This window comes from Neofelis nebulosa, chromosome 3, assembly GCF_028018385.1.
Source record: "Neofelis nebulosa isolate mNeoNeb1 chromosome 3, mNeoNeb1.pri, whole genome shotgun sequence".
NCBI classification, from domain to species: domain Eukaryota; kingdom Metazoa; phylum Chordata; class Mammalia; order Carnivora; family Felidae; genus Neofelis; species Neofelis nebulosa.
In genome coordinates, this window is record NC_080784.1 from 122,003,657 (window position 1) to 122,016,403 (window position 12,747).

Genomic DNA, 12,747 nt, shown 5'->3' on the forward strand with positions numbered 1-12,747 from the left:
TCACAGATGCATTTTTTCTCATCCCTTGCAAAGGGAGGGCTCATTAATGCTCATCAGGGCTCTCTTCATCCTCTCATTCTCTTTTTTTCTCTGTATCCTGCTCATTCTGCATTTGTTGGCCACTTTTGGACTCTCTAACTCATTCTTCTCCTGACTCCTGATGTAATACAGACAATTCAGGACTATGTCACACACACACACACATCTGCCTAGACAAACCACTCTGGTCTTTCCTCTAAACAGTGTTAACATTTCATTGGGCCTTACCCACAAAAGAGGCACAAGTGCCCTCTGCTATCACATGCCACAAAACTTCTCAGGGTTTGGTCATCCCTGCTGAATCCCATCTTGTGTGAAGAATACAACTGTTCCCCTCTTTCTCAGATACTCACAATGACTACCTCTCTTGCTTCCCCCTTTCCTCTTCTCCTCATCCCCAAACCTGAAGCCTCAGAGGATTGTAAGCCTTGTTCTGATTCACAAATTATTCTCTTTAGCCTGACTTCTCTCGGGGAAATAGGACTTTTGAAGTTTCACTGAGCTTCTGCTGCAACATTCCTTTCCTGAGGCAATTGATGCTGCAAATCCCAGATGCCTAAATTACTTCTTAATATTACAAAAGATCATCCTGCCACAATGTCGGTTCCCATTTACTCTAATCTTTCAATCCACATTGATACATCCAAACATGCAGCTACTTTAGGCCTCACTTCTGGTACCAGGGCCACTGGTGCACAGCCTCAGGCCACAGCCACATTTGTGACCCTGCTTTCCCTACAGTTGTCACCCACCACCCTCTTATTGAATGATGCACAATAATATGATGGAAGCTGGACAGTGCTCCTGGCTTCCAGCACCTACCACTGCTCTGCCCTCTGAACCTGACTGGGACATAAGCTGTTTAGCACTGGAGCCACTGGTATCACTGTTGCTCTGTAAACCCAAAGACTTCAAGCAAATCAAACCATGATGCTCTTTTCTAAATTCCTAGTGTTTCTAGATGAAAATGGTCCTCCTAAAGGCCTTTTGTGGAGTATCCTTTCTGTCAGTTACTATACTAGGTGCTTTATATATGCAAATTTAATTCTCAGAATATCATGTAATATAGGTGTTATCTCCATTTTACACATAATCATGAGGCTCAGAGAAGGAAAAATAATATTCTATAGTTTACAAACCTAGGATCCCACAGCTCAAAAATGTTTCAGAGACCTTATGAGCCCTTGTAGCTTCCATGAAGATATCTATGCTGAAGACACAAAAGTCTTTGTCCTCACCATTTCTACAATCTAGCAGTTTCACAGGGTCTACTAGGACCTGGACGATACCTTCAGCACTTGGTAAATATCATCCATGTATTTACTACTAAGTAAATATTTATTAAACTCAGTGAAATCAAATTTCAGACTATGAAGAAATATATTTTGATTGGATATAATCCACAAAAGGAATTTATTAAATGCCTGAATATATCTTGGGGTGACAGGTGATGATGGGAAATTTAGACACGTTGTAGTCCCCAAGAAAGTCATAAGATAAAGAATAATTTAGATAAACTATTGTAATTTATGTGCCACTATGTTATCACTGACTTTCATCAAATGGCAAGAACCACAAAAATCCATACTTTTTTCTATCAACCCTGGAGCAACAGCCCACAGCAAGATATAGGAAGTAACATTTCCATGGAAACAGTCAATATTTTAATCTTTAAAAAAAAACTATTCTTACTAATATTCTCTGAAAGAAGGAGTCTACTCTAGGGAGTATGGATGAAGAAATTATTAAATTGCTAAAGAACCCATTTGAATTATGCGTGATCAAGTGTTGACAAGGCTGATGTCTTTCATACATATGTCACTTGACAATGTGTATTGCATAAAATTGTTTTGTCATAGCATAACCATACCATGCCTATTTATTATATCTCTGCACCATAGTCAGACATATTAAAGGTCTTAAGACATTCAGAATTTCTAGCATACAACAAAATGCTAGTAAATTCCCAGCTATAAATTTTAGTTTTACCTCTACAGTGAGTTGAGTGATTTCCATGCTAGCCATCTGGAACCATCACTGGGCTTAAAATGGTTTTTGAGTAAAAACACCACACTAGCTAAAATAATATTTCTAAGACCCATTTTCCATTTGCTTAGAAAACAAATGTACTTGACCTAAAAGGAAAGAGATTATTTGAGTTGCCATTTAATCCCTCACATTTTTATTGTATTATTTACTCTTTTCCATGTCCAGCTGGAGAGAGTGCCTCTCTCTGGGGAATTGTTTCCTTTGATTGTGAGATGTGGGAAGCCAGGATGCTAGGACTTCTTGGCTACGGTAGCATTATTAGTGTTTGTACTGGTCTCCCATTTTGTATTCTAAGCCTCTTTCTTTCTTTTGAGGGGACTGCATCATACTCTCAAAGAAAATCCTATCACTCAAAGTCACTTTCACGTAGATGGAATTTTCAGATATATAGATGATGATAACCTGGTTCTTTTACAAGAGCACTACTGAGATAATAAGAATATATATCATTAGAGGAACAAAAATGAATTACCAGACTCAGATAAATGTTCAAAATAGTCAGACAAAGTACCTCATATGTCAAGTCCAAAGGACCGGAACATGGAGTTTGCTATCCTTATCATCCAGCATGAGAAACAAAATGATTGAACAAAACACTGAGCAAAACAATCTTAGGGTAATATAGTTAAATGTGATATCCCCAGATGTCAAATTATTCCATTTTCTTTTTTAATTAAGTTTTTAAAGTTAAAAAAATAAATTTTGAGAGAGAGAAGGAGTGCAAGTAAAAGCATAAGTGGGGATAGAGGTAGAGGGAGAGTGAGAGAGAGAGAGGGAGAACCCCAAACAGGCTCCACGCTCAGCATGGAGCCCGATGTGGGGCTGGATCCCACAACTCTGGGATCATGACCTGAGTTGAAATCAGGAGTCAGATGCTCAACTGCCTGAGCCACCCAGGTGCCCCCAAATTATTTCATTTTTGAATATTTTTTATAATTGACTGATTTTAGAATTAATTTCAGAAGTCTGAATTTGCAGACCAAGATTAGCTAAGAAAAGAAGTAATTGCTATCTTGGCCCAAAATATCTTGGAAAGTTCACAGCCAAGAGAGTAAATCCAAAACAGAATAAATTCTCTTTAAGATGCAAAGGCAGTGTTCAATCTCCTTATTTGTACTTCTCTGTTTTAAATAAGCCAGAGTCAATAGGGACAAATCCCAGATCAGGTCTCTTTTGCCTGACAGTGACTTTCAGATCTCATTCCAGTGAGACACTTCCTAAGAGAAGCAGTCTCTTCAGGTTTAGAATATGAATGTAGTCCTTTCTGCTACTAGGCTCTTGGAACCAGAGCATGTCACAAAACATGTTGGCATTCTAACCTAGAAGCCAACTTTCAAACAGCATGTCTTTCTTACAGGTGTTGAAAGGTGCTACTCCCAAGCAGTAAACAGCAGTGATTCATTAGCATAATAGCATAGAAAAACAGATGACCAAGAACTGTGTGAATGGATTATTCTATTGCTGGGAGTTGCGGTAATGAATCATCATTTCCACTCAATACTCCTCCCTTCTTCTCATTTTGGTCAGCTTCTCTTCTTGAAGGAGGACATTATGAGGAAGAGACTTTATAAACCAGAATTGGGAAAGGATGCCCTTCAGCTTTGACGCAGAAAGTTGGCTGAGGTAATTCAACTACCCATACCAATATTTCAAAGTTGAGTTCAATACTTTCATTAACTTTGAGCAATCTTTTTTCTAATTCATTATTTACACAGAATATAAAGAACTAAAATTTCACACACGCACACACATGCACATACACACATGCACATACACAGACACGTGCACACACAAATTAAGGCTAGGATGACCAGAGGTCCCCTTCATAAAATATTTTCACTTAGAAGGTACATCTTGAGGCATCTGGGTGGCTCAGTGAGTTAAGTGTCTGACTTCAGCTCAGGTCATGATCTCAGGGTTCATGAGTTTGAGCCCCATATCGAGCCCTCTGTTGTCAGCCCAGAGTCCACTTTGGATCCTCTGTCTCCCCTCCTCTCTCTGCCGCTCCTTCGCTCATTCTCTCTCTTTCTCTCTCTCTCCAAAATAAATAAGTAAACTTTTTTAAAAAGTGCATCTTGGGGCACCTGGGTGGCTCAGTCAGTTGAGGGTGTGACTTCAGCTCAGGTCATAATCATATGTTTGGTGGGTTCAAGCCCCACATTGGGTTCTATGATGACAGCTCAGAGCCTGGAGCCTGCTTTGGATTCTGTGTCTCCCTCTCTCTGCCCCTCACCCACTTGCATGCACGCTCTCTCTCTCTCTCAAAAATAAACATTAAAAAAAATTTTTTAAGTGCATCTTGATACAAAGCCCAAAAATATATATTTTTTGAATATCAAACTTTCTTTACTTTCTAAATACATGGGCAGGAATTTCTCTTAATTATTATTACTATTTTTTTAACATTTATTTATTTTTGAGAGAGAGAGACAGAGCACGAGTTATAGCCACTATCATAATATCCAACATGCCTTGAATCATTATAATGTATCTGATATTTTAAAAGCACTGGTTAGAGGTGCCTGGGTGGCTCATTTGTGTGAGTGGCTGACTCTTGAACTTGGCTCAGGTCATGATCCCAATGTTGTGGCATCAAGCCCCGTGTTGGGCTCCACGCTGAGAGGGCAGCCTGTTTAAGATTCTCTCTTTCTCTCCCTCTGCCCCTCTCCCCTGTGAATGCTCTCTCTCTGGGAAAAAAAATACTGTTTAATGTATTCTGAGTAATAACTATATAGATATCAAATAGGTAGTATCATTGTTTTCGTTTTATAGATGAGAACAAGATTCCTAGAGCAGAAAAACTTTGGCTGAAGTTGTTCTGTCATTAAAGAGAGGGTACCTGACGTGAATTAGAGCCTGTCCTCTGAGAAACTATCCTCCCCTGACTCCCTGCTTATGTTCAGCTCATCTGGTTCAAAATGCAGTTCTATTTTTCAAGAAAAGGAAACATTCATTCCCATTCTATGAAAAAAGTATGCCTATGAAATAAGCCCATTCCATCAGCTATTTGAGACTATCCCACCCAGGGGCAGCTTTCTGAGGAATAACAAAAGTCACAATTTGCAAGGGAAGAGCAAATTTTATAAGATCAAGGATGATAAATCAGTAAGATTTCTCCTTGGCAAATTTCTCAAAATATTTCCCCAAACCTGGAGAGTTACTTTCATTTATTTTCTATAAGATGGTAGAAATGGAGTAGAAATGACAGTGCTTTGAAAAGATAAAGAAAATGGTTCAATATTATTTTCATTTATTACTTCCTGTGTAAAGTTTACATTTAGGGTTCAGGATAATGTTGTGTTTAGTCTATACATTCCTTTTGAGAAACTTCCCTCATGCATGTGAGCACCTCAGACTTAGACTCATTACAAATCTCATTTGTGGACCCTCGGTGTTTACCCTTCTTTTGATAATTTTCTCGAAAAATAATTTCTCTCTCTTGCATACTTGTCCGACCAGTTATAGCCATCACAACTTAAAATGGTCTCTGCATTTAGTCATGCTGCTAACTGCATGAATGACACTAGCAGGTTAAAATAAAGTATACATTTAAAGTATATAGGATTTAGAATTCTTTTGATCCTCAAATTGTGCTCAGCTTTGTGGTCTGTGCCAAGCAAAGCTATTAGCTGAGGAAATGAAGATATCTGAACACCCTATGTTTCTATCCTTTGATGTTAAAATTAGAAATAGAATTGCAATAACTCTGTAGGTATTATCAGATTAAAGTAAACAAATGTCAGTAAGATGAAAACCAATTCAATACCTTAAGCAGTATCATGAAAGTAAAATAGGACTTGAATTCACATATCAGTTCTAAAGACAAAGTGTGATAGAATAGAAAGAACATGAGCTTTGGAACAACACAACTCTGTTACCTTAATTAAGTTACCTAACTTTTCCAAGCCTTAGTTTCCACGTCTGTAAAATGGGATCCATACTATTTAGTTTAGACATAAAATAGATATTAGAGATACTGAATATAAAACAATTGTTAGTTAAGTCACTTAACGTCAATCTCCCTACCCTTCTTGTGCCTATTTACAACAAGTACGGTTGATATAAAAATCACAATCATTATGAAACAACTTTGTAAATTCTAAAATGCTGGCAACTGTAATAGCAGCAGATTATCTTCATTTGGAGTTTTTAGCTGCTACTACATGAGACACATGATTAAGTATAAATTGCCTTTCCTTGGGAGAAACGTTGATGGTTGGGATACTTTCATAGGCTAAAGTTTGTCTCTCACTTGTATTTTTTAAAATTTTCCTAATTTCTAAAATATATGAATTTTTGATAACGAACCACTTTTTATTTGTCTCCCATATGAGGGTGAACGCTTCTAAGAGGAAATTAAAATTTCTGTGAGAAAGAAAAACTGAAAAATGTGGTTTAAGTGTCTGGGCAAGTGGGGTGTCTAAAATGGACATCCAGAATCAGATAAGCATGCCCACCCAGGAGCAGACCTCCCCGCCTGCAGGGCTACTGATAGGACGTACACACAGCATGCAGGAAGAAAGGTAAATACATGATCCTTGTATCCAGCTCACTTCCCAAGAAGAACAAATGGGGGAGATAGGCATGAACAATTTCTGCTACCAAACTGACCCATCAAATTAAGTCATTCATCCTCCATGGAGCAAAATGTGCAAGAAAGTGGAAAGGGGCCAGGAGAATATCATTATCAAAAAACTCTCCACATAAAAAGAGATCACCCAGAGTAGGGAAGAAACACCTCTTCACTCAACATTGACAGATTTACTAACCTCTTGTTGGGACACACATTTTAATTGAACACAGACAAGTTTTAAAAATAATCCTTCTGCTATTCAGCTTTAAAATTTGAAATAGAAATTTACTCAGTAAGTTAGGTGTTGACATGGTGTTAGAATTCACACGGTAAAAGTCATCATGGCAGTTGCCATTACCATACATTTGAGCCCGGCACTGAGCTATAGCCTCTATCTGTACTACTTAGTAAAATATCTCCAAGCAGGTATTATTTTTCTCATTTAACCTCTCCCAGAGTTTAAATAATTCATATAAAACCACACAACTTGATAGTACGTAGTAGAACCAGAACTTAAATCATAATTTGTCAAAGCAAAGCTTGTAGTCTAAATATCATATGTATGTGTATACAGACACACACACACACACACACACACACACACACACACACTCACACATATATAGGCTTTTTGTTTTAACATAACAAACTCCTGTATCTTTCCATTTCTCCATATCCATATCCATATGGGAGACAAATTTGGGTCAGAAGTCTTCGTATGTAAATATATAAAAACTCACCTTCTGTATGTCCAAATTGGCAGGAAGAACAGTCTTTCACTGAGTTTTCCTTTCCAAGGTTTCATAAAGATTCCCCCCAAATTAGTCATTTGAACAGATTAGATATACCCATTATGACTCTGTAGGACCTGACCTACAGCAGCACCCCCTGCTGGCCTACATCGGTTTCTCACACCGTAGCTCCAATACTTGTAAAGAGCAGGGTCTGTTGTCATTGCTAACACCAACCGGGTCCAACATTTTGGTGCGAGGCCCTCTCAGTGCAACTGCTGGTCTTGCAGTGTTTCTTCAAGTGTCCTTACAGAGGACACACCTCTCTTCAATTTTATGCTCAGCAACAGCTGTCCCATAGGTGTAGCCCCAGTGTTATAGGCCTTTATAACTTGGGTTTTTATTTACTCATTTGCATGACTCCTCCTTAGGACACACGGTTTGCCAACAGGACAGTTGAGTTAGAGTCGGTTCCAGTGGAAGCCACCTAAGGGAGCTACAACCTTCCAACTTTTAGTTCAGGCCCATTGTTCCTCTTTCTGTCTCTTATTTCAGCAGTCTTGTTTTTTTCTTTACCGTACAGCCTTGTTAAAAGATACCTGATCTATTCTAAAGTTTTTGATAACTTTTTACTTCACAGCAAAGAACTTCAGGTCTTGACCCCTTCCTGCCCAAAAGATCTCTGTGCTCATAAAACAAATCTTTGTAGCTTTTCACCAAGAACTCCCTGCTACCCATAGCAATGAGTAGGAAGAAAGGGCATCGGGTCACTTCTCCATGCTGATTTACTAAATACGTGCAGATACACTCTTGCTATAAAAAGCTCTCTTTTCTTTCCCACTTCTTTTCATCTCCCCAATATTGCATCATTCCAAAATAAGTGTGCATCTTATCTTACCTATGGGAATCTACATAATTTTTCTCTGATATCATAGGTATGGTATATACCACCAATATATACATTTATGTTGATCCTCTTATCTTTCCATCTAGTTTGAAAAATATATTTTCTCTAAAATTAATCCCAATATCTAGATCTTACTTTTTCCTAACTGTTGGGGGAATTTGCTCCTTCTTTCACTAATTTAATGCATTCCTTCAACCATCATATTCTTGTTTGTATTATTAGCAACATGCTTGCATTTAGCATTGTTTTCAGTGTGCCCACCCATGTGCTATCATTTCTTCTCCCAGGTTTCTTGAATGCACTGTCTATGTCTGTACTTGTTGTTTCTATATTCTCACCTTTCCATGTCTTCTTAACTTATTTACATTCTCCTTTCCCTAAATGAAACCTTAATCCTTAAGGCCAAGAATGGCTTTCTTCTGACCAAAATTAATATTCTTTCCCCAGCACCTTTTCTTTTGTTCCTCCTTATAAAAACTGATGCCTGTTCTTGATTCCTGCATCTTCTCTTGTGGCCTTGAACTTTGCCAGTTGCTCTTAATTTTCTGTACCATTTTCAGGAGACACATCACCCATGTTCACAGGTTGAATGATGCTGGGTTCACAAATCTCTGTGTTAAGCTCTGATTTCTTCCCCAACTTTGAGCCTCTTCCTCTAGCATCCATCTCACAATTGGAAGCTGCAGCCCATGAATTTGGCACGCCTAAATTGGATTCACGATTCTGTCCCCGTTCCACCTCCACACCTCTAACTCCCCATTTCAGAAATGAACGTTAAAAAATCGTAGATTTATCTTTGCTTATCTTCTTTTCCTTTCTTATATTCAATCAGTCATCAAATTCTGTAAACATATCCATCAAAATGTCTAAGATGTGTGTTTTCATTTTATCCAAACTCTCACAGCTTCTTGTCTGAGTTATTGCCATAGTTTCTCAACTGGTCAATCCAATTTCAGTCTTTTTCTACATCCTGAACATTGTGTTCAGTTTAGCTTTCTAATACATGACAGTCCTGTTTTCAACACATAAAAATCAAGTCAAATTTCTCATTCTGGCTTTTTAGTTTATGAAAAAGTGGTTTCACTTATATCTCCAAACTGCTGTTGCTTTGAAACATAACATTCTCTCTGGTTGTGTTTGCTCACCTCTTCCTCTAATTTTTGTCTGATATTTCCCTCCCACTACCATCATACACAAGCTCCACATTGTCTCAAAGATTTTTGTAATTCTTTTCTTCAGATGAAAATCATACATCAAAATCCTATCCAAGAACAACACTCTCCTTCCAACCACATTCATCGCTATGCTTCACTTTCTTCCTAATCTGGGTAACAATTGTTTGTCCCATGATAAAGATTGTACCCTTTCCAGGGATGGTTATCCCCTGAACAAAACCCCAAAACTATGAGTGTGCCTTCTTAATTTAAAATATTTAGATCATTGTCCACTTAATTTACAGTCTTCCTATTTAAGATTTTATTTTAGTTATTCAGATAAAGTTATGAAAATTGCCTCATTTAAGCATCATCAGCATTCATTCATCTCTCTTTAAGTTGTTTATGCTAAAGCATTCTGATGATAATAGCTGTAATGGCAGTGACTGGGAGGAGGGAAAGCAAGACATGAAATGAGGTAATATATAGTAAATACTTTGAATCATAAACCTCAGAATCAACAGGGCTACATATAAACACATAGGACTGTAGAACTGTAGAGGTTGAGGGAAAGGCAATTCAGCCGAGATTTCTTGAACATGTACTGGGTACAATAGTCTAAAACTTCTAATGAGACAGAGTGCTGGGTTTTGTGGAGCAGACAGTTAAATGAAGGAGTTTATTTATTTTGCAATGAAGTCAAATGTTTTGCCGTATTTTAAAATTTTTCTAAGACTTGAAATTTTTCTAAAACTCTCTCACCAGTGCAGGGTGGCATATCTTTTTTTTTTTTTTTATTTTTTTTTTATTTTTTTTTATTTTTATTTATTTATTTTTTTTATTTATTTTTGGGACAGAGAGAGACATAGCATGAACGGGGGAGGGGCAGAGAGAGAGGGAGACACAGAATCAGAAACAGGCTCCAGGCTCTGAGCCATCAGCCCAGAGCCTGACACGGGGCTCGAACTCACGGGCCGCGAGATCGTGACCTGGCTGAAGTCGGACGCTTAACCGACTGCGCCACCCAGGCGCCCCGGGGGCATATCTTTTTAATGTCATACCTGAATATTTTTTTAAAGGCCTAACCAAGAATTACTTATTTAGGTTAATGTTCTTGGTTAAACTTGCTATTTATATGTGAATAAAAATTCACTTATAAGCAGTTACATGATGTCTATCCAGTAAAAAAGATAGACACAAATGTTACAATTTTATTGTCCTGTAGGACATTAACCATTTTTTATAGTTAGCCTCACAATCTTCTTTTAATTTGACCTACTTTAAATGCTCCAGTAACGAACGAGGTATTCCAGTGAACAAATGAATATATATTCATCGTATATCTGCATGACAATGAGACCTAAAACCAACATGATCTCTTGTCCTTTTATTAAACATTTACAAGGAGGAGGCATATATTTCTGTTCCCATGTGAAACAACACCGGGACCAAGTTGAGAAATGTTCTGCCTGCTCAATGAAATATATTTGCTCCTAAAATATAACACTGTAAACCACTGTAAAGGATAAGAGTACGCATATTAAGGCTAATAGCTTGCTTATCAAGATTTGCTTCAAAACTCTTGCTTTGCTGTCCTCACCAATCCAAAACTACTATGTATAAACTCTGCCCAACCCCAGGTAGTTCCCTGACTTACAAAATCACACTGCCCAGGACCTAAAACTCTAAAAATATCCTTACTTAATTTACCCTCTTTGAGACCCTACTGCTGAATTTTCTAAAATATCACCAAACCATAAATTAATGAAGCTGAGTTTATGAAAACTGTAGCAAAGCAGAATACCATGTCAGCGGTGTCTTAGAAGTGGGGCGGTAGAGGGAAAGATTTATAGACTTTGACATCTGAGTTCAAGTAGTTAAGGTGGGTCTTTCAAAATTTTCTAGGGACAGGAATGTACTGGGAATGGACAAAGTTTATAATAATTTGGGGTTGACAGATACAGTGAAACAAAGGTTTTGACGTGAGTCTTGCTGAGTAAATTGCTGTTTGAAAAGGGAGCTGTTTACCCAGATGAGCAGACTATGATCTCAGAAAAATTGATTTACATGAATTTCCTGAAGCAAACAGTGAAAACATTTATTGGTTTATGGTGTTATCTTTCCTGAGCAAAGATTATTTGGGAAAAAGCCAAGATCATCTCAATTCTCAGTGCTAACAGCTATGTCTTGATATAGATGGTCTCCTTTCTCATGAAGACTTGGTCAAGCTGGCATTCTCCCTAACTGCAATAAGTCTAATAAACCTAGCTTTGTTAGCTCAGTACATTATTTTTCTGGTCTTTGATTAACAGTGAATGAGAGTTGTATTTTTAACTCAGGAAAACATACTCTGATATCTAGGTCAAGTTTAAATTGTCTAATTTTTAATAGGGGGTCAACAAACAATTGCTGAAAGAAAAGACATCTTATGACATAAAATATAATAAAAATATTCAATTAAACTGCAAAAGCTATATGTTTTTATTTAGTTACCCAAAAATGTCATGATCGAAATCCCTCTATCATTTTCATGGCAAAGTTTAGATCTTTCATCACATCCAAGGTTGTGGTGGTTAATTTATGTGTCAACTTGACTCGATTAAGAGATGCCCAGGTAGCTGGTAAAGCATTATTTCTGGGTGGGTCTGTGAGGGTGTTTCCAGAGGAGATTAGCATTTGAATCTGTAGACTAAGTGAAAAGACCTCCCTCACCAGTGCAGGTGGGCATCATTTAATCCACTGAGGACCGATTAGAACAAAAAAGGCAGACAAAGGACAAATTTGCTTTCTGAGCTGAAACATCCTCCTTTTCCTGCCCCCAGACCTTGCTACTTCTAGTTCTCAAGCCTTCTGTACTTACACTGTAGGCCTCCTGGTTCTCGGGCCCTGAGATATTCCCTAATTATTTCTACTGATTCCTGCCATTGACTCCCCTGGTACTCAGGCCTTTGGGATTGGACTGCAACTCCACCATTAGCTTTCCTGGACCTTCAGCTTGCAAATGGCAGATCCTGGGACTTCTCAGCCTTCATAATCTTGTAAGCCAATCCTTTGTAATAAATTCCTTATATATTGCCTATTGGTTCTGTTTCTATGGGGAACCCTGCCTAATGCAATTGTCTAACAAATCCGATAAATCATCGTTCTGTTGTAGGCCCACAGTTCACATTAACACATAAATAGAACAAGAAGCTTTATATTAAAGGACGAGTTTGAATTTTACAAAACATTTCCAAGATTTTTATTTGACCACAGAACTCTATCTTTATAACCTTTAACGGCCTACAGGCTTGG

The 12,747-nt window shown here is 37.9% G+C and overlaps 1 long non-coding RNA gene across 1 annotated transcript; it reads left to right on the plus strand.

Moving 5' to 3' along the window:
* The first annotated feature begins 3,421 nt into the window (after positions 1–3,421).
* Positions 3,422–12,528, plus strand: LOC131506158 (uncharacterized). The gene is made up of 2 exons (XR_009258761.1): positions 3,422–3,711; positions 12,398–12,528. It is a non-coding gene; the product is annotated as an uncharacterized LOC131506158 (long non-coding RNA).
* The last annotated feature ends 219 nt before the right edge of the window (positions 12,529–12,747 follow it).